The 19,940-nt window shown below is 44.0% G+C and overlaps 1 protein-coding gene across 1 annotated transcript in view; it reads right to left on the reverse strand.

The window, feature by feature from the left end:
• iglon5 (IgLON family member 5) overlaps positions 1-19,940 on the reverse strand; it is a 125,519-nt gene that overhangs the window by 84,431 nt on the left and 21,148 nt on the right. The window lies entirely within an intron of this gene.

Below are 19,940 nucleotides of genomic sequence, written 5' to 3' on the forward strand. Positions count from 1 at the left end.
ATCAAATCTGTCTAATCGCAGTATGGAGAAGGGAAGCTCTTATCCCTCCGACTGTCAACTCATTGGCAGCCGTTGTATCGTAATGGCGTGGCTGCATACCAAACTGTAAACAGACGCGTGCCTGAACAGTTACTGATTCTGCTGTCGTATCGTATCAATCTGCATCAGGAGACATGACGCGCATTGATCTCTCAGCTTGGCGCGGGCTTTGATGAAATCGCTCTATAAATTAGGGCTGTTTGATGGAAAACTGAATGTGTAATACGCTCCCGCCTTGCTTATTGGACAGTGAATATGCAATGCATTCAATCACAGAGCCTCTTTATTAATGCTCAAAAGCAGGCAGCCGCTATCAGGGGATTTAATCCTGAGAATCCTTTTAAGACTGATAGAATCCCTGATTGGTTTGATTTGGGAAAATGGAGCATATTGACTAAACAATCAGGCAAATTAGTAGGTCATCTTAAAAATGTATATCTCACACCTTTCTTCTGCCGGAGAGCTAAAGCGTTGACTCTGGCCCACATGTGCGTGCGCGGTGCGCAGCAGTGGGTTGGCTCCGTGTGTATCTTTCATGAAAAGAAATTTTGCACTTTCTCTTTGAAATCTGTGATCGGTTAATATTTGAAGAGCTCTTTTCCAAAGTGTTATCCATTTTGGATGAGGGAATAATTATCTGAAACGTATGATTAAGTATCTCCAAAAAACCAAGGGCGCACTGTGTTAAAGTGTCATTGTCTTCAAATCGTCCCTGATTTGTTTTCGCTTGGTTCCCTTCATGACCCTGTGAGCGTAGGTGTATTTTCCCCCTGATCTGTCTTTGTTGCAGCTTATTAAGTGATTTTATGAACCTGAGTATTTTTGTAACTTGCACCCACTGACTTGAATAATGTGACACTTGGAGGGCAGCATGCAGGTAATGACAGATGATGAGATCAGGTGATTGGCACATGACAAAACCCATTTAGGTAGATTTCTTTTATTGCTTTTGCAGGAATGATGCCCAATGTGCAGGGTTGGGATTGTTACTTTAAAAACGTAATCTGATACAGTTCATACCTGATTACCTGATAACTTTCAGTTACTGCTGGATTACTGCAATACTAAATCTGCAAATAAAGACAAGAGGAAAGACATGTCAATACTTTTGTAAGCTGTGAATGCCCGTTTAAATTTATAGTGGTAATTATGCGCATTTAAATGTACTTGTTAAAGATTCTGTTCACACTACTTTACACCCAAACTTCAAGTAAACTGCCAAAAGCTTATTCCAGTCTGGGCTCGTGTTTTTACCCACACCATCCCGGCTGCGGTCATAACCGGCATCACAAAGTATTTTTCAGTAGAAGAAGACGACCGGTTAGCTAACATTTGAACTGGAAGTCTGTGCAACTAACGTTACCGGTTGGTCTTACCTGTTGATGTTTCTTTAAATTAGATATCAAGTCCTTAATGACCGCAAGAAGGCAGAACTTGCACTGTACTGAGATGTTGCTGTGAAAGCATTTTTTTTTTTAGCACAGGCCACGGCAACCAGAGACTGTTGATGGCAGCTTTGAGGAGCGGCGTTGTGAGAGTTGTTTGTCGTGAAGTGTCACGGCAGGGATGTGGACTTCAGACTTGGTGACTTGGACTCGAGTTGACTCGAGTTTTGATGACTTGCGACTTAACTTGACAAAAAATAATTGACTTGAGACTCGACTTGGACTTGCAAGTTAATGACTTGACTTGACTTGAGGCATAATGACTCGGATGACTTGCGTTTGTTCGTAAGTTTGAATGTTAGCTGTTAAATATAAAATAATTCAATGTTGTCAAGTTTCTGTCTAACTATCAAGTGTGTACGCAGCGCAAACTGGGAGTCATGAATGGACGAATAAAAAAGCTCCCCGGTATGTGATTGTCATGACTGGATGGCTGGCTGTCAGTCAAACTCCTCGCTATGGCAACACGCAACATCAAAGAAAAGCCTCATCAGTTGTGCTCGTTACTACTCAATGCTGTCTCAGAGCAGACCGTCATCATGGCTGCGTCTGTGTCGAGATAATACAGATACAATTCACTGTCATACTTTTTGAACAGGTTATATACATTGGCCAATTATATCATTATTAGAGGGGCTGCTAACACCTTGTCTTTTTTTCTTTATAAAGACCGGATATGACAGGTAAGAGTGCTGTAACTTGGGTGGAAAAAAAGAGACTTGACTTGCCTTAACTAAGGACTCAACTTGACTTGATCAAGAAAAAAATGACTCAAGACTTGAGCAACGATGACTTGGTCACACTACAGGTGCATTGTATTATCAGAGACGGTCTACAGGCGGTTCAGAAATGAGACTCCCAATTTTATAGAGCATTTGTGTTTCTGCGTCTTCATTTTAAAATTGTAATCCCAATTTTTAATCTGTAATCTAATTACCTCTTTTTCCTGTAACTAACAGAACAGTTGTCTTTTTTTGTATCCTAATTACACAACGCCGTTACTCGTGTTCTGTTCTCCCCGCGCCTGGTAATGTGCATCTTTCTTCTCACTGAACGTCTCCAAAAAGACGACGGGCTCCTTTGAAGCACACAATGAGCAGTCCAGGCTGGTTTCTAAAGCTGCTATACAGACATCAGGCAGAGGACCCCAACATGTGCGTTATTAAGTGTCTGGTGTAAGTCTTAATGCCACAGATTCGACTGTGGCAACCGCAGAGACTCTGATCAAGTCTGTGGCTAATCCCCTATGACTGAGCCTCCAATATGGGCTACACACAGCAGGGGGGGAAGACAGAGAGAAATGGATGTGCGTGCGTGCGTGTGTGTGTTTGATGGTGTGTGTTTGTGTACACAGAGCAATAGATGTGCAGAGGGAGGCAGAAAGGAGCAGATGCAAAGAGGAGAGAATGAAAGATAGATGGGCAGGAGGTAGAAATATGAGATATGGGGAGGGGGAATAGGAAAATTGGATCCTCAGATGAAAAAAAAATGCTGAAGAGGAGAGCAAACAGGAGGAAAAGTCACAGCTGATACGGGGGAGAAGTGTTGTCAGGAGAGAATAGGGTGAGATGGGAAATGGCAGGTATGATGGTGAGGATGGAAGGGACCAAAGAGTGCAGGAGTGACCTGTTTTGTTGATGCTTGTGATAACGACGGGGTGGGGAGAGGAGAAAAGAGCTGAGGGTTGACTTTTTTTTTTGTCTCCCTTTATTTTCTGCTGGGAGTCAGCAGGTTTGGGTGTGGACTGCGGGTGAGCGGATCGATGGAAGTTTCTATAGCCAGAATACTCTCCTCCATCTCTGACAAAGACCACGACGGCGTGATAGACCAGCGGGCTGGAGGAAAAGGATGGGGGCAGGAAAAAATAACAGAATGGAAGAAAAAGAGGGGGGAAGTGAGAAAAATGGTCACGCCATGAAACCCTAAACAACAGTGATTAATAAATCCGCTGTATTACTCATTTGTTATGTGTAAAAGGTCATTTAAAATCGGGTTTTTGTTCCAGTCCCTGCCCTCTGAGGTGGTGAAAAAACACGCACATTCTTTACTCAAGTAGAAGAACAGACGCTTTTTATAAAAATCTTTACTGAAGTGAAAAAGTTTCAGGCACTCACATAAACTCACAGAATGAAAGGAAAAAGTAGACCTGTAAAAACATCTCCAACAGCTGTTTCTGTGGCGAGACTAACTGAAACCTCACGTCACATTTATACGTCTATTAAAGAGAATCATTTTGACTTTAAATTGAATATAAAGAATATACTGGAAACATAAACATTAAGGGCCTAATTCACTAAAGGATTGCGTCCGCTTGGCTGTGCACCAAAAAGCTCCTCCTAATTGTCCAAGCTAATTCTCCAAGCACACGCAGAGGGTTGACTGCACCCCAAAGTGCGCTGCAGAGCACGCAGAGTGTCTCTGTGCTCCGGTGCAGTTTGCACATATTTCAATAAGTCATTGTACAAACATTTGGTGCCCCTTTCTATGCAAATGAGCCTCGTGGCATAAAGCATCTAATCCACACTAGTGCTAACAGCACCGCGCAGTGATAGTGAAAATATTACAGCCTGCAGAGAGCTGGTGCTAACTGCGGCGCCGTGTTATAAGGGCTGTCACACAGTTTACACTGATCATGACGACAACTCAACCTTTTGTGTGATCAAAAAGTGTATCTGTAAATAATATTTTGTCATTGTTATAATTATCGAGAGATCAATCAGTCCGGGGCTCTTCCCCTGCACACGGGCACACTTTGTCCACATGTGCGGAGACGCATGACGGGGATTATTTTCTGGACGAGCTGCTGTTGCGCTCGCTCAAGGAATGAAGCTGCGTTACAGACAGTGAAACTCTGTGTTAACTGCATTGATCTGCTTAACTGTATGGGCGTGTTTGCACTTAAATATCATCAGTGCAAATTGCTTTGTGAATCGGACCTTGAGACGGAGCAGGTAGCGGGTGCAAATGATGTGCAATTCATGGAGCTATCAGCAGCCGCAATCCACTCTTAGTGAATTCTTCTTTAAGTTTGCTCCTATCTGCAAGTCGGTTGGAAGGGGAAAGTCTTGCCTCCCTGAATCTGCTCCAACATCATCTGCAACATCAGCTGGTTGAATTCCAATAAGTATTGAAGTTTAGAGCACATAACATCTGTCGTGCATGACATGAACCGATGGATAAGAAAAGCAATCATCTTTTCTCAGTGTTCTTGTCCCGTCCACTTCCGGTGAAATGGGTGATGATGCAAAATAAACATCAACAATTTATTGATACTTTTCTTATCAATTGACAAGACATGTTTCAAATGCTGTCTTCCTACAGTCTTTCACAGAAGACACAGCAACATCACATGACTCTCCTGAGGACGACTGCAGGAAGACAGCAGTCGAAACATGTCAAGATAAACAAGACGAGGTCAAAATCTCGTATGTGGCTGACCGCATCAGGTCAGTGTGCGCTTCTGTGGGCAATGTTACATTTTCATTAAGCAGATGCTTTTGTCCAAAGCGACGTACATCTGAGAGTTAATACAACACAAGCAACGATCAAGACAGGAGGGAACGAAGTCAGTAAGAGCCAACAAACAGCTTCAAGTGCGATCGGACACTGGTGCCAACAGGGAGTGTATAGTGTATAATCATCATCAGCAACATCAACAAGATCAGTATAGTCATCATCATCATCATGAAAATCCTAGTCAGCATAAACTACATCCTAAATGTCATCATCATCAATAGCATCAATATCATGAAGGTCATAGGTGTTCATAAAGAGCTGGGTCTTTAGCTTCTTCTTAAAGGTGAAAGGGACTCTGCGGACCGAATGGAGTTTGGTAGCTCGTTCCACCACCTGGGGGCAATGTGTTACAAGGACTGTCCTCATGAGGCCGATGACAACGTGTCTGAAAGCAGGTGCGCGCTGCAGACGTAGGTGAGGACAGCGGAGGAGCAGCGGAGGAGCAGCCCCGCCTACTCCCCGAACAAAGTATCCAGAGCCGTATAGACAGAGAGTCGCGTCAGTGGAGGTCCAATATGCTCCATGATCCGCCACTGCGATGTCGTGACTCTCTCTCTCTCTACGGATGAGAAAGTACCGTCACTTTCAAGCCCGGCGGTCAGCCACAAACACCTTAAATCATTGTCTATTGGTAAGAAAAGTATTAATAAGTTCAGTTAAGACCATAACATCAACAGCTGACATTCCCGTCAATGCAGGTACGAATGAGTTCATGTCAGAAGAATGACTAAAATACTAAAATAAAGTACTCCAGTAAAACTAATACTCAAGTAAAGATACCTGAAACCTCTTCTCTCTCTCTCTTACATACAGTAACAAAGCACCTCATTACTTCCCACCTCCACCTACGCACAATAGATTTATCTCACCTGGGCTGCCTAATCCACACATCCAAAAATAAAGCATCACTATTACATAATCCTGAATACTGAATGTACAGAACAGTCTGGCCTTGACTGCCATCCCACGAGTTAACAAGCTGTAGAAAGTGAGCGAGGGAGGGTCTCTGTACAAGGCTGAACACGCTCATCAGGGCTGAACACGATCATTAACACACACACAAATAAAGACACACACACATAAAACGTCCTAATTTATGCTCCCCATTCTGCCGGCTTCTGTATATGTGATGTTTATGTTAAGCCACGACTCTGTCATTTACTAGATAGCGTTAGGCGCAGGCTGAGGTGAGCCGCTGAGAGATTTATGTTTGTCTTTATTTCCTCTGCCACCTCACTCTGAGCCTCTCCTCTCATGCAGTGTGATATACTGTCCGGTCAATAACAGAGAGAAAAAGATATGAAAACAAAAGGCAGTATTTTGGACAAGAACCAGGCCTTTCAAGCCTGCAAATAGGTTTTCAGGCACCTATCGAGGAGCCCCAGCAGGAAGTAGCCCTTGCATTCGCTCCACACCGGGGGAGGGGGGAGAGAAAGAGAGAGTAACACAAAGAGTGTAAGACGAGGAGAAGTCCTGAGATGAGCGAGTGTGTTACAGTGACAATGCCCTTCAGGAAGGTCCTTAACCTGGCCCACTCAGGCAGTACTAACTGGCTAATGTGCACTGTATGAAAAATGTAAGTGGCTTAAATTGCATTAGATTAAGGCAGCCATGAAGCGAATAAGTGACAGAATAAAACAATAAGTCTCGATGGGAGAAGCACCAGCAGGGGGAGAAAAAAAATAAGTCATGTGGCATGTCGCCTCGGTCCCCCTGCTGCCGGCTGCACGCTGCTGACAGCCGCTTGGACACGCGCCACAGCCAGGTGTAGGGGATTTTATGCTTGTTACCTTGTCCTCTGTGCGAATATTGAGTTAAATTACAATCCCATAACCTCAAATGTGCTCGAGCGACTTTGTTTTTTATTTATTTTGCTGTTCCTCCACAGCAATTTATATCACAGCCGCACCGCGAGGCCGCGACACACCTGAAAACGGATCAAAGTGCTGCATTGCATTTTTCTTCCCCCTCCGCTTTTAGTTTTTCTGCAGCGCCAGGTAGAACTGTGCCTGGTATGTATATAACACAGCAAATCACAGCCAACTCACTTTTCTTTGTCCCCAGCTGTGTCCCTTAATCCCAAACTGCTCTGCACCAAGTCTCACAGCCGGGAAACCTTGAGAGGAAGGATTTGCCTCTCAACACATTTGGGCTTTTTTTTTTTTTTTTTAATACTCCCCTCTTCAACCCTGTGCAAAAAAATAGTTCCATCGCAATAATAAATAGAAGTTTAATCACTTTTTAAGCACTTTTTCAGAGCAGTTTGTCCGGGTCACGCTGGTGTAAATATGTGTGTCAGTGATTCATCTCTCTGTCTCTGCACATGTTCTATAGAGCAAGGACGTGCACGGTGCAAGGGGAAACTACAGGACGCTATACATTAATGTAGGACGTTATAGTGTCGGCTGCAGATGGGAAACAGCGCGGCTTCATCAGTGCAGCGAAGCAGAAGATACTTTTAAATAAGATCAAACAAATGAAACGGGCTGAGAGGATCTTAAAGCATTGATGTAAATCCTGACGTTGTGTGTATTATACTGTTACATAACGAGCGCACATACATTTAAAGCTGATGAACGTTTCACAACTTGTGGCGGACTGAACTGATTCATATGGCTGTCGTTTTAACAGATCTCAAGCAGGAGCTGAGGAGGTGTAAAAATGGAATAAACATGTTTCTGTCCCAGCTTTTACTGACCTATAAATGACAAAAATAATAAAGCCGATTCTCAAAATAGAGACTCTGAGGCCACTTAATTAGAGCAGAGCCCCAAAAGTATCGTTTGCTCAGGAGATAATATATCACTGATTGTCATTTCTCCGTCTGCGCAGGAAGGATTTTATTTTACCGTCTCATTCATCAGACCGTCTTGGGCGTCTTAAAGTTAAAATATAGCAACTGGTAAAGTCATATTTTAGCCTTTATTGTTGATCTGCTGCGAGACTGAACAGCTACACAAAGGTTATGAGCTTTCTTTGCTGTTTAACTACAGCAATATTTATTACCTCATCTTAAAATACAACATTTAAACGTCTATGCGGCGATTACATGAGTATAAATTGAGATGATGGTGAAGTTAAAGGAGGAGAAATGTTAGCAGGAGCAGCGGAGAACGAGGAAAAGTTCAGCTAAGTAGGCCAAGTGCGGATGCTCCCGCTCACCTTGGGGCTCCGAGTGCTTCAGTGGAAGCTCGTAAAAGTGTGCAGTGGAAGCCCCGGGCCTGCTGAAGATCCCCTATCTCCAGAAACAGAAACAAAGCCCCGCGGCCATGACACTTGTGTTACATGTTACCAGCAATGTAGCTAAATAATACCCATATTTTCTATGCAAAAAAAACCCACGCCGAGATTCTGAAATCTGAATAAACTGGAAAAAAAGGGAAAAAATCAAATACAATTAGCATAATGTTGTTCCCATTGGAATGCTGCTGCAGAGGTTATTATAATGTTTTATCTCAATATTTGCTTTACTGATAACATGCTCTAAATATATTAGTACACAGTGAAAACATTTGAGTCAATATGAAGACAAAAAAAGATTCATCAGATAGATTTTGAGTCCCTTTCATCTAAGATCTAAGCCGGTAAACAGCGATAACACAATCAGCTAATAGACACAATACAGCCATACAGAGTTATCATTAATGTCTCTCCAAGCAGAACGGCTTTAGCTTGGTTCATTGGCCGGTTTCCCCCCGATGATGTGATGGTCTGAAATGATCCTCTTGTAATGATCCCCTCATTAACGATCTGAAAGGCTAAACAAGTCGCATATTATCTCTTCTAGGTCCAAAAAAAAAACAGCACAGGGTTTCTGTGCTAAAGATGCCACCAGCTCCTTGCTGAACTTTGGCCCTTTTTTCAGAAGTTTAGAATAAAACCAATCCTTCCCAGGGGAGCAAATTCATACGCTCTGACTGCAGACGTCCAGACTTAACTGCATTTGCACAACAGAAGTGTGCGAGGGCCGAGGGCTTTCCGCATCTACAATTCTTTAAATCCATGAGAGGCCTCGAGCGGACTTTCTGCAGACTGCTTTGCATGCAGAGTTCAGCAGAAAGTGACCCGCAATCCACTGAAATATGGGTGTGACAATGTATAATAGTGGTAAATATTATTATTAAGGTATTCTTAGGGGATTCATTTTTTCAGTTGCATTATTTGAAAGTTAGTTTGATGAAGAGCCACAAACACACAAGGAATATGCATGGACTGAATCATCTGTTTGTTATAGCTGTATCGGCATTGTTGGATGTGCTAAATTGGGTTTACGTCGTTTATGTGTGAGTTGCATAAGTTGCCATTAGGACTGGGAAAAGATCTTTTGAATTACAAGGTTTGAAGTTTCAGTTTCAGACATCTTGTCTCATAGCACATCTTATCCCCCTGTAATGCAGCACCCTGACAGACTTAAGCTGTGTCCCAATTCAGCTGCATCCTTCAAAGGCCGTAGTTGAAGGCCGATTGCGTCACAGCGGCGCGTCTGAGGCTGTCCCAATTTGAAGGCTCCTTCAGATGCGGCCGACAAATGCTTCCTCCTTTTCCCGGGCCAGGAAGGGTCCATCGGGTGCATCTTTCACGGCCTATCGTATCCCGAGATTCATTGCACGCCAATTCAGACGACACAGCTGACCCTTAAACGGCTGAAGAATACACTTTAAATGTAAACGTTTTTGGTTTCAACTTAATCAAATAACCAGCGATAAAAATGTTAAAAATTACTAAAGGGGCCTTGATACTTTAAATTAAACTAATAGGTTAAGTTACGCAACGTTAGTTAAGATAGCCAGTTAGCCTGCTAGCTATCTGTTGCTAGGCGACAGGAGCAGCGTTTGGTTACAGTAAATCCTCTGTTGACCAGATGTCTTGTTTCAGTTCGGCCTTAGCGTTCTACACAGGCCGAGAGACCGTGGCCTTTGAAGGATGCAGCCCCTGAACTGAGACCCAGCTTTAATGTGATGACAGTGAACACATCACGATACGCGTGACCTTACTCTGCGAGGGCCCAGTCCTACAATCCGTAGGTTAGACATTTGGATCCTGTCTATCTCTGAGGCACTTTGAATACTTAGAAACAATGTAAGTATTTACTAATCCTCCTCTCAGACTCACCTGATCTCCACACCCAACAGCAAACCTGATCCTCTCTCCATCAGCAAACAGCATACCCCTCTCATCAGCATCATACCTGCCTTCAGTGTCTGCTCATGATGTCTGTCTCTTCTTGTGTTTTTGTTGTTGGTCTGCATCCCTTATCGGACTTGTTTGGAACACACCTGACCTGTGTCCTGAACATAATCCAAACCACTTGATTGTAACCTTACCTGCTCTTCCTCTAAAATCTGCGATGGAGTCTACGTGCACGTGGCAGAAACTTTGTCTTCGGGTGAGTGTCCCTTTTGTATTGAGGCTCTGAGTATTAATCAAGATGTGTTTGTACCATTGAGCTCTGAAAACTAACAAGCATCGAACATTAGAACCCATTCGTAATTATTCTTTAATGTTTCCTGATTGTGTATCAGGAGGTAAATGCTGACGCCTTTCCACTCCATCTATTGATGCAAAGCTCGTGTTTGTTGCCCGTGTAAAGATGACATTAAACATTGCTCTTTTCTAAAGGTCGGCGCATTTTGTCAGATCAACAAAAGGCTTTGTAGAAAAACATCTCTGTTTAAGGCATTGAAAGCATCAAGGACTGCTTTAGTATTGGCAGAAAAACGCAGCTGTTGTTGTATAGAAAATTTCAAGCATTAGTCAGCCCTACACGAGCCCATAGCCAGGCTGATCGGGCCTTCAAAACGCATCAAAGCGAAGAAAAAACAGCCAAAAAGCGAGTTACATATTTTCCTCCTGATAAACCATTCCTGTGAGATTAGAACAACTGTGCAGAGTTAACTCCAGGTACAAAGTTACCTTTCAGAGTATTGCAACCTTTAAACCGCGTATAAAAACACTTCAGCGTCTCTCACGCCGGCTCTGCCACGCGCCGAGCACATCTCTCAGCACTCATCTAATTATGGGGGTCAGCCGGCTCTGCAGACGGAAGAGGAAAACTTGACAGATTTGCATTCATGTCATGAGTGGAGTTCAGATCATTTGCAAAGCCATCAACTAGATGTCCTTTCATATCCTAAGTCTCTGCTGTCCTATCACTCCTACACGCTGGGGATCTTAATGACGGCTCTCTTATTTGCAGTTATTTCAGGAAATTCAATGACTTACTTGCCAGGGTCATGAGCAAAATGAACAAGACAAGCATCTTTGAAGATTATGATAATGGAAACGGAGGGCAAAATTGGAATTGTTTTAAAATTCAGCCGCACGTTCCACATCTTATTATCCTTCCACTTGGCAGCCACCCATTTTCAAAGGCGTGATAAAAATACACATTAGATCCATTCACTGCCACTGCTATGTAGCAGAGAGGATTTTATGGCCTGGAAAGTTTGGCATTTCAGGATGAGAAAAATAAACACTTTTCATAGCAAAGACTAAAAGACACGAATCCTCGATCTGCAGGGAAGACAGATGTTAGTCCATGAACAAAATAGTCATTAAGCTTTACTCGGCACAGCAGATGAAACACATCCTACATCATATAATTTAGTCTGCTTTTTGACGCTCGATCCCACAGACGCCCAAAGTGAAAAGAAAATTGAAACCTTCCGTTCTAAGTTGGAGAATGAGTACTGAGTGCTTGATACAGCTCTGAACTGAGGACCAGATGGTGCAGACTAAAACACACTTAAAGAGGGAGGATGTCTTTTCAGAAGGCAAACTCATGCAAATCAAGTCCACAGTGAAGCTGTTGACTCATGCAATTTCACAGTGTTTACCAATAACAAATTGGAATGGAACATTAATAGTGCTTTCTGAGCAAAACACCGGATGAGACTAAACGCTCGGAGAAATGCGTTATTACGGCTGACCTCAGAGCCGAAGTGCTACATTAGCAAATTATGAAAGGTTTCGAAGGTGTGCTGCATGAAACGACTGCTGAGCAAAGGACACGCTGACCTCAGAAAATACACACACATTAAGGAAATGTCAGTGATGGTCTTTGATCTCGGGGAGCTACACGAGTAGTGACTAAAACATATGCAATTACATCAGCTGGGCAGCCTCTGAGGCCACATGTTCAGCGGTGTCACAGACTGTCTGCCTCACTGCAGAATTATTCATCTCATTGTGAACCTGCTGCCTCCCTGGTTCACTCTTCCAGACACTGCTCAGGATGACACAGAATGCAGAGTTTGCATGCTTTTAAGATTACGGGAAACAGGTTTTCATGTAAGTCAAAATAAGCCGGCGACGCACATGCGGCATGCACCTGCGCGACTAACACTATATTTACAACATCTTCCCCCTCCTCGTCCTGTTTGCCGTTGTGGACATCTGGAGTGCAGCAGTAGCTAAAGGAGTTTGGAAGGACACAGCAGACTGCAGAGAGAGGCAGGAAGGTGTACTGTATGCGTGGGCGTGAGGCGAACCAGGTGCTGTGAAGTGTGAGGCTCTGCCCTCCCAGCTGATGATCAAAGACAGCCATAACTGCCGCTGATGACCATGGCTGCGGGCCGGACCGCTGCACACTGTGAGTGACGATGCTCGCGCGGAGATGAGCTGTATCAAGGCAGCGCCAGCTCGAAAAATACTATTGTTGTTGGCACTAGAACAACAAAGTGGATCCACACACAGAAACAGAAACAGAATAATATCACATCAATTATCTGTGAAGTCCTTTGTCTGCTTTTACTGACCTTCAGCTCCCTGTTTTAGTGGGTAATGACGGCTCTATGGCTGCACATGTTAAAGAGGTTTTCATGACGGGGGATTACTAAGAGAGAACACTGCATGTCCCTCCAGCCAGCCAGCCAAGATAATGTTAATGATGTCTTGTGGGATCCTCCACGAGAAGGACTCTTGATCTAGATCCAGGGGGATCCACCGCGACTTCTGCCGCCACTCTGGAGCTCCCGATAGCTCCTACCATTAATTCCCCTTTTAATAGAATTACACCCTTGATAAAAAAAAAAAAAACCTTTCCATAGTACCATTATCTATCATGTCAAAGTTATGTGAGCATAGGTCTTCTCGGATATGCAGGGGGGGAACTTTTCCCAGTCGGCAGTCACTGAGAGAGCTTTGTCAGATGGATCTTACGTAAGAAGGAGAAACAGCTCGACTGAATAGGAGATGGCTGTCATGGTGTCCCAGTGCTCTGTTGTGAAAAAGCAGCCCTGTGGACCTCATAAGAAAAGAGCATTCATCGGATGGATGGCCAGGCATGATCTGGCGTCCTAAACGCCTTCACATAAAGGAACATTATGTCCCATCAGGCCGTAACAAGAAGCCTGCAGTGTGAGGCAAAGTCGAGCGTATTCCAAATGCAATATACACAGCTGCAATACGAGTCTCTGTTACCTGTTCTTTTTATTTGTTTGCCTTTTCTTGTCTCGACCCATCTCACTCTTTCCATCTGTCCCTTCATCCCAATTTCACGGCAGATGGTTGTCCACCGATAATCTGGTTCTGCTCCAGGTTTCTGCCCTTTAAAAGGAAGTGTATCCCGCTCACTGTTGTCTTGCTCATTGGTGGATTAATGTCCCGTCTCTGTACTTCATATTAAAAAGAGTTCAGTCTATGTAGGGTGTCTGTATGTACAGAAAATTCATAGCTTGTAATTCTGCAATCTAGTGCAGAGAACAGAGGGTTGCTGCGATGCTTTCAGTAATGTAAAAAGTGCTGTACACCATCTCTGACCATTAAATTCCATTAGCAAAGTCGGCCGTTCATGCAGTATTCATTTGACACAAAGATGTATTGACAGCAGTGTACATTCAGAGCACAGCCTTCACCATGTGGTAACAATGCAGCATGTCTTAAAGCCATGCCTGGGTGTTTTCCATTGTCACGACTGACATCCCCTATAGTGAAAGCACTGAGAGATCAATGCGCGCAGGGGCAGCACCTGTGCTGCCTGGAGCCCCACTAAAAGCCTCAGCGTCTCGTCTGAAGAAGGAGCTGGCTTCCCCGGGGACTCGCCTTACAGCACAGAGAGGGAAACCCCACCCCCGACATCATAGCAGAGGAAAGCTGCATCTTACAGTCATCCACTGCTGGGAAATCAACGCGACTCCTACTAGCTACCCTGTCTTTTCCCTCGCTTTTTTTCACTTGTGTGGTTCGAGCAGGCCTAATTAACTTTCAGTAACAAAGGGCTCTACCGCTGTTGCTCCACAGCCTTATTGGGCCAGCTTGCAGCACGACAGTACGAGCTGAATGTCACGCTCTCCTTGGGCCGATCAATCCAGGCGATCAGATATCAGACACCTGAGGGATGGCTCGAGCCACAGATCGCTCACACGCACGCTCACACAGGCATACAATCGAAACACATTGTCAGGGAACGACGCAGGCACGCACACAATCGCAGGGAATCAACACAAACATGCACTAAATCACGGCTGGGGCCAAGGACGAGAGCTCGCCCGCAGACAGACGTGCTGAGCTGAGAGCTTTTTTCATCCCAAACATTTTGTCTTTCTCCTGTTTCAGCCGTATTATTATCTGCATGTCAGCTTGATGAGATGACTCCCACATTGATAAGACTCTCTGCGATTGCTGCACTTGTCCCGTGCTCACTGACTGAAAATTGCGTACCTTGCTCAAGGTCACAGACTGTGGTTTCCCAACGGGGGGGAGACGGAGTCAGACGTTCAACACCCTCTGTTCGCATGTCGACGTCTTTGCTCGATTTCTAATTGCCTCTGTGAGAGGTTGCGGCCCGCGGGGGGAAAACGATGCCGACAAAAACAACCATTTTGTATTTGCCTGTATTAGTCATTCAAAATACAATCAGGGATGGTAAACATGCAGTTTGGCCTCCCTGGGAGTGTTGATGACAATCATTGTGTTAGTAGATCATCTGCCTCTAACCTGGAGGGATAACAATCACTCCCTTATGTAAACCTATGAAAAGATGATGTTTACAAAGTTAGGATGAACTAAATACAGTGCTCCGAACATTCACCAGGCAGAGAATGAATGCTTCATTCGTCTGAATAACACTATTGTCATCCTCCCATCCATCTATACTTGTTTTCAAGACAGTCAGTAATTCTCTTTTTTGCAGCTCAATCGATACAGTCAGCAATAATACATGAGTCGAGCCTGCCTCTGTATCTGTGTTTCACCTTTTTTTCTTCGTCTCCCTCTCTGATTCTTTCTCATCCTCACTGTACAATGCACGGCTGTCTTTTCAACCCTGACCACCTCATTATCCCCCTCCGCCAGTACCCCCCCTCAACTCTCATTTGCACTACTCTCCAGCAAGGCTAACAATACTCTTCAGTGTTTCCATCATCAGCAAAGTGTTTTCCCTTGACACCGCCATGACTTCTCGTCTCCATTGCAACAAATACCCCCATTATTCTCCCTCTGTCTTTCTTTCTCCCCATTCTCCACTCTCTTTTATTTTTCCTCTTCTCCCCACTCCGTTTTGTTCCTAATAAAATGAAGGAGAGTTGACGGGACCCCAGCCGTTCTCCGTGGCACATCCGAGACCCCTCTTAGCAGCAAAGGAAGAGTACGGTGGACAGGCTTTGGTTTCCTACTGAGCTGCAGCTCTGATCTGCCGGGGGAATCACATCAAATAGAAGTGCCTTCATGTGTCATTTGTAGAAATAAAACACAGAAGCAAGACTTATTCACACAGCAGTATTTTTCCACTGACGAAGCTCGAATGCTGCTAAAAGGCTGTGCTAATGTGTTCCAGGTTGTAAGTTATATAAATATTGATTGATACTAAAAACGTAGAGGGACATCGGGCCATATTTCAAGGTTAAACACATTTGATAACCTATTAGCTAACTTAATAAAACAGCTAATGCTAGCTAACTGCTTCCTAGCTACCAATACCTTAGCTTGGAAATTACACCTTTCTTATTTATCGCGTTACCAAGAAAATTATGCCTTTCCTGTTGTATCTTGCAACACTAGCAAACTTTAATTTTAGCTTACAGCCACTGCCCTAGCTAACGGTAAAGTTATCTAGTAATGGTTAAATGCTAACGTCAGCTTCTGTCTGTTTGTAGCTAATAGGTTATAAAATATGTTTCAACTTGAAATATGACCAGATTTTCCTCCTGATTTTAAAAGTCATTGTCTTTTCAGTTGCGTAAAAACAACGTGCTCAAAAGCTATTTCCCACTGACATTAGGCTCAGGGTGGGAAGCTCAAATGCTGCTAAAAGGCTGTGCTCATGTGTTCCAGGTTGTAAGTTATATAAATGTTAATTGATTGATACAATTGATACTAAAAATTTAGAGGGATATCTGGCTGAAGGTAAAACAACACATTTGATGACCTATTAGCTAATTTAAGAAAACAGCTAATGCTAGCTAAGCACTTCCTAGCTACCATTACATTTGCTAGGCAGCTAGGAAGTATAACGTTAGCTAGGAATTTCCACCTTTTCTATTTATAGCGTTAGCAAGAAATGTATGCCTTTCCTATTAATTTTATATTGCAACACTAGCAAACGGTAACGTTAGCTTTTAGCTACTTCTCTAGCTAACCATAATATTATCTAGTAAATGGTTGAATGCTAACGTCAGCTTTTGTCTGCTTGTAGCTAATAGGTTATCAATTATGTTGTTATCAGCTTTTTCTCCTGATTTTCTATGTTCAAGGTCTTTTCAGTTGCTGAATAAATGATTTTCAAACCGTAGCGTAGCAGGGTGAGTATTTTAGCTGCAGCCTGACCATGAGGTCAGAGCAGAATGACCGCTGTGTGAATATGGTCAGAAATGTCTGCAGATTAACTCCCTGTAAGAGACTCATTTTTGTTAGATGCAGCTCTGATTTCTCTGAGAATTCCCCCACACATCAGCTTAAATGACGCACTTGTTGGACAGTAATGCACAAACACACTCAGTCGAGCTCTTACGACAGACATTAGGGCTAATTTGCTTGTGTTTTCAGGATAATTTGGTGGCCAGGGAGACACTGGTGAGTAACCAGCGCTCCAGTGACGCGGGCGGACAAATCAATCCCAGTCTGAGCATGTCCACTTACTCTACTCTCGCTGCTCTGCCAACATATTGAGCAAGACTCTTCCTGGATACTGAGGTAATCCAATCAAAATGCATCAAGGGGATACCATTATGTGCTCATTTGTACAGCTGCAAAGCATTCTCTTCAAGGAAATATGCTGAAATCAATCACTCAAAAACCCTGCCCCGGTCTCAGCTCCCTTTCTTTTAAGAAGTTCAAATTAAGTTGCAGGGGAAATCAAATAAACTTTTGTTTTTGCTCTCGCGACTGAAAAGAATAGCTGCGGCTTATCTTAAGTACAACATTAGAGTGAATAAGAAGGTCATATCATTCAATCTGAGCTTGGGATTTTGTAACATAGTTAAACTGGAAGGAGAATGAAAAGGCAGAAGATTGTGTTGGAGTGCCTTTAAGAGATGCATCATTTTTGCTTTCTCTCGTTCCCTTTCTGAAGGGAAATGGGCTTAGGAATTCAATCAGCTTTGGAGAGCTAAAGCTGTATGTGATCCAGCTCCGCCTCGGTGTCTGTGTCCTGCGCACACCAGTGAAAAGAAAACAAACAAACAAAAAAGATCAAACAGGGGGGGAAAAAAAGAGAGAGAAGAAGACATTCAAGCAGGCAGCAGCAGTGGAGCGTAAACATAATGCAGTGCCGTTTCACAAAAGCCAAGGATGTCCAGGCTGCGTGCATCTAAATTACGCTTTCAGGAAATGGAAACGAAATTAAACCTACAAAACTTTTTTACACGACCATGTCTTCTTGCCATCTGGCTCAAGCGCTTCAATCTCGGTTACACCTTTATGCTGTTGGCTGAACACAAGCGAGTGCTGTGGTATTGATCCAGTCGTACACCCCTTTTATTATCTCTTCTCGCATCCAAAGGCAGCTTTCCGCTTTGATAGCACCACTGTCGCAGAAAAGCATAAATTCTCAAGCCCATTTGCTGTGAGGGGGCGGATAAATGGATGTGAAATCGAGCCATGAAAAGCCAACATGGCATGATGAGGAATTTTCATCCTGAGCTCATTAGGAAATGCATGTTTCCTTATGTGTGAGCTGTGATGGTGCAGGAGAGGCTATTTTTCTGTCAGACTCCCACATTTTCATGAACGCTTTTTTTTAATTGAGTGTTTGTTTGGGCTTTTGTGCTGCAGATATTCTTTGGCACTCTATCCGTGGGAGAAATCAAGCCCGGCTTCAGCTTTTCAAACTAACAGTGGGCCTTAGAGGAGGTGAGGAGGCCTCTCCGTGCTCTGCGAGAATAGGGGCAGCTGTGCGTCAGTGGGACCGGAGTAAATAGGGCTGTGTGGAGTCAAAACGCTGCCCTGATCAAAGGCGTGGATCTCAGCTTGCCGTCATGAATGGAGGACAGCCCCCAAAATACAAATGTTAAGACACTGCCTGCAACACTTTATTAAATGCAATCAGTTTGTTTGGCAGTCTGTAGGTGCAGCCGGGTTTAAATTCACAATCCCTGCTTCCCCTGCTTCCTCTTTAAGATCCACTGTTGCCTTTTAAGTTCAGAGGAAAAAAAGCAACGCAAGTTAGAGACGCTCCAGCAGGGGAACGGCGCCTGTTGTTTTGTACCTCCACACACGCTCACCCACCTCCATCTCCACCTTTATAATGTCTGAGGAAGCGGCACACATGGAAAAAAAAAGAGCACCGAGGTTCTTTCTTCCAACAGGTATGCTAATCAGATTCACTAGAAGGAGGAATTTCTCTCTTAGCGTTCTTCCCTCATGCATGTGTCACGCCTCAGGGGGCCCCTATGCATATATTACGTTACAGCTCATGGATTAGCATGAGTTGTGGAGTGATACGTGTGTGTGTGTGCTTTTGACACCCTGTGTTTGTGCAGAATATACACCTGCAAAAGACGCTCTGAGGTCTTGATCTTCTACCTGCTCATGTTTCATCCCCGCCTACTTCTCCGTCTATGCTACAGAGCTGCAGGCCATCTCCAATTAGGAGCTACACTGCTCCCACACTGCAGCTTTAGCCCAGTGTGCATATCTCGCCCCTCTTCCTTCCACGGTCTGATCGCAATGAGGTGATGCGTGACTGCTCATGATTGAGCCCTCTCTGGCTAACAGGTGCTATCATCTCTGCAAACCTTCGCGTTCAGAGCCCTCACAAAAGGTGTAAAAGGAGAACAAATGTATAAATTATGTGATCACAAAGAGAGGCGCAGCATGACGTCCCACACCGGATGATAATTGAAAGTGGGCTTTTGGACTTTCAGGATGAGAGGAGGAAAAAGAGCGGCGAATATCAGAGCGAGAGGTGGTGTCCGGGGGTTTGTTCAGGTAAACCCTGGTGCTTTGCAGCTCTATTAGCCTGTTCTGAATCAGTCTGAGGACATAACATGGACACTGAATTCGTATGAGTGGAGAAGTCCTTTAAAACACTCCATCCTTGAATTAGGAAGGCTGTTAGGAGTGGCTTATTATTGGGCTCTATTGGCGTTTACTTTTAAGAACGGGGGGCTGCTGTGTAAATCTTCCAAGATGGCTGGAGAGAGGCTGGCTCTGTTACCTGGACGAGGTTTAAGAGCTGCCTCTCGCCATGTCCTCCTCCTTATCGCGCTCTCCACTTCCCTACAACATCCCCCTCCAGCGTCCCTCCCTCCAAATCACAGTCTTTGCACCTGTAACCCCTGGGTGAAAGATGATTACACCTTCCAAAGCAGAAATTGAACCGAGAGCTTGGTCCTGACCTCACTCGCGCACCTCCGCCTTCCTCCCTGCTCGACTAACAACACATGGAAACAACAAAACAACTATTTAATCAGGTGCATAATGAAGCATTTGCAGCTATAAGTGCAATTAAATTATGTCTGAGCATCTTTAAAAATATGTGCCTTCCTTTTTTTCATTGAAAAA

Source organism: Semicossyphus pulcher, unplaced genomic scaffold, assembly GCF_022749685.1.
Source record: "Semicossyphus pulcher isolate SPU_LCO1_2020_fin unplaced genomic scaffold, fSemPul1.0.p SCAF_9, whole genome shotgun sequence".
Lineage (NCBI taxonomy): Eukaryota > Metazoa > Chordata > Actinopteri > Labriformes > Labridae > Semicossyphus > Semicossyphus pulcher.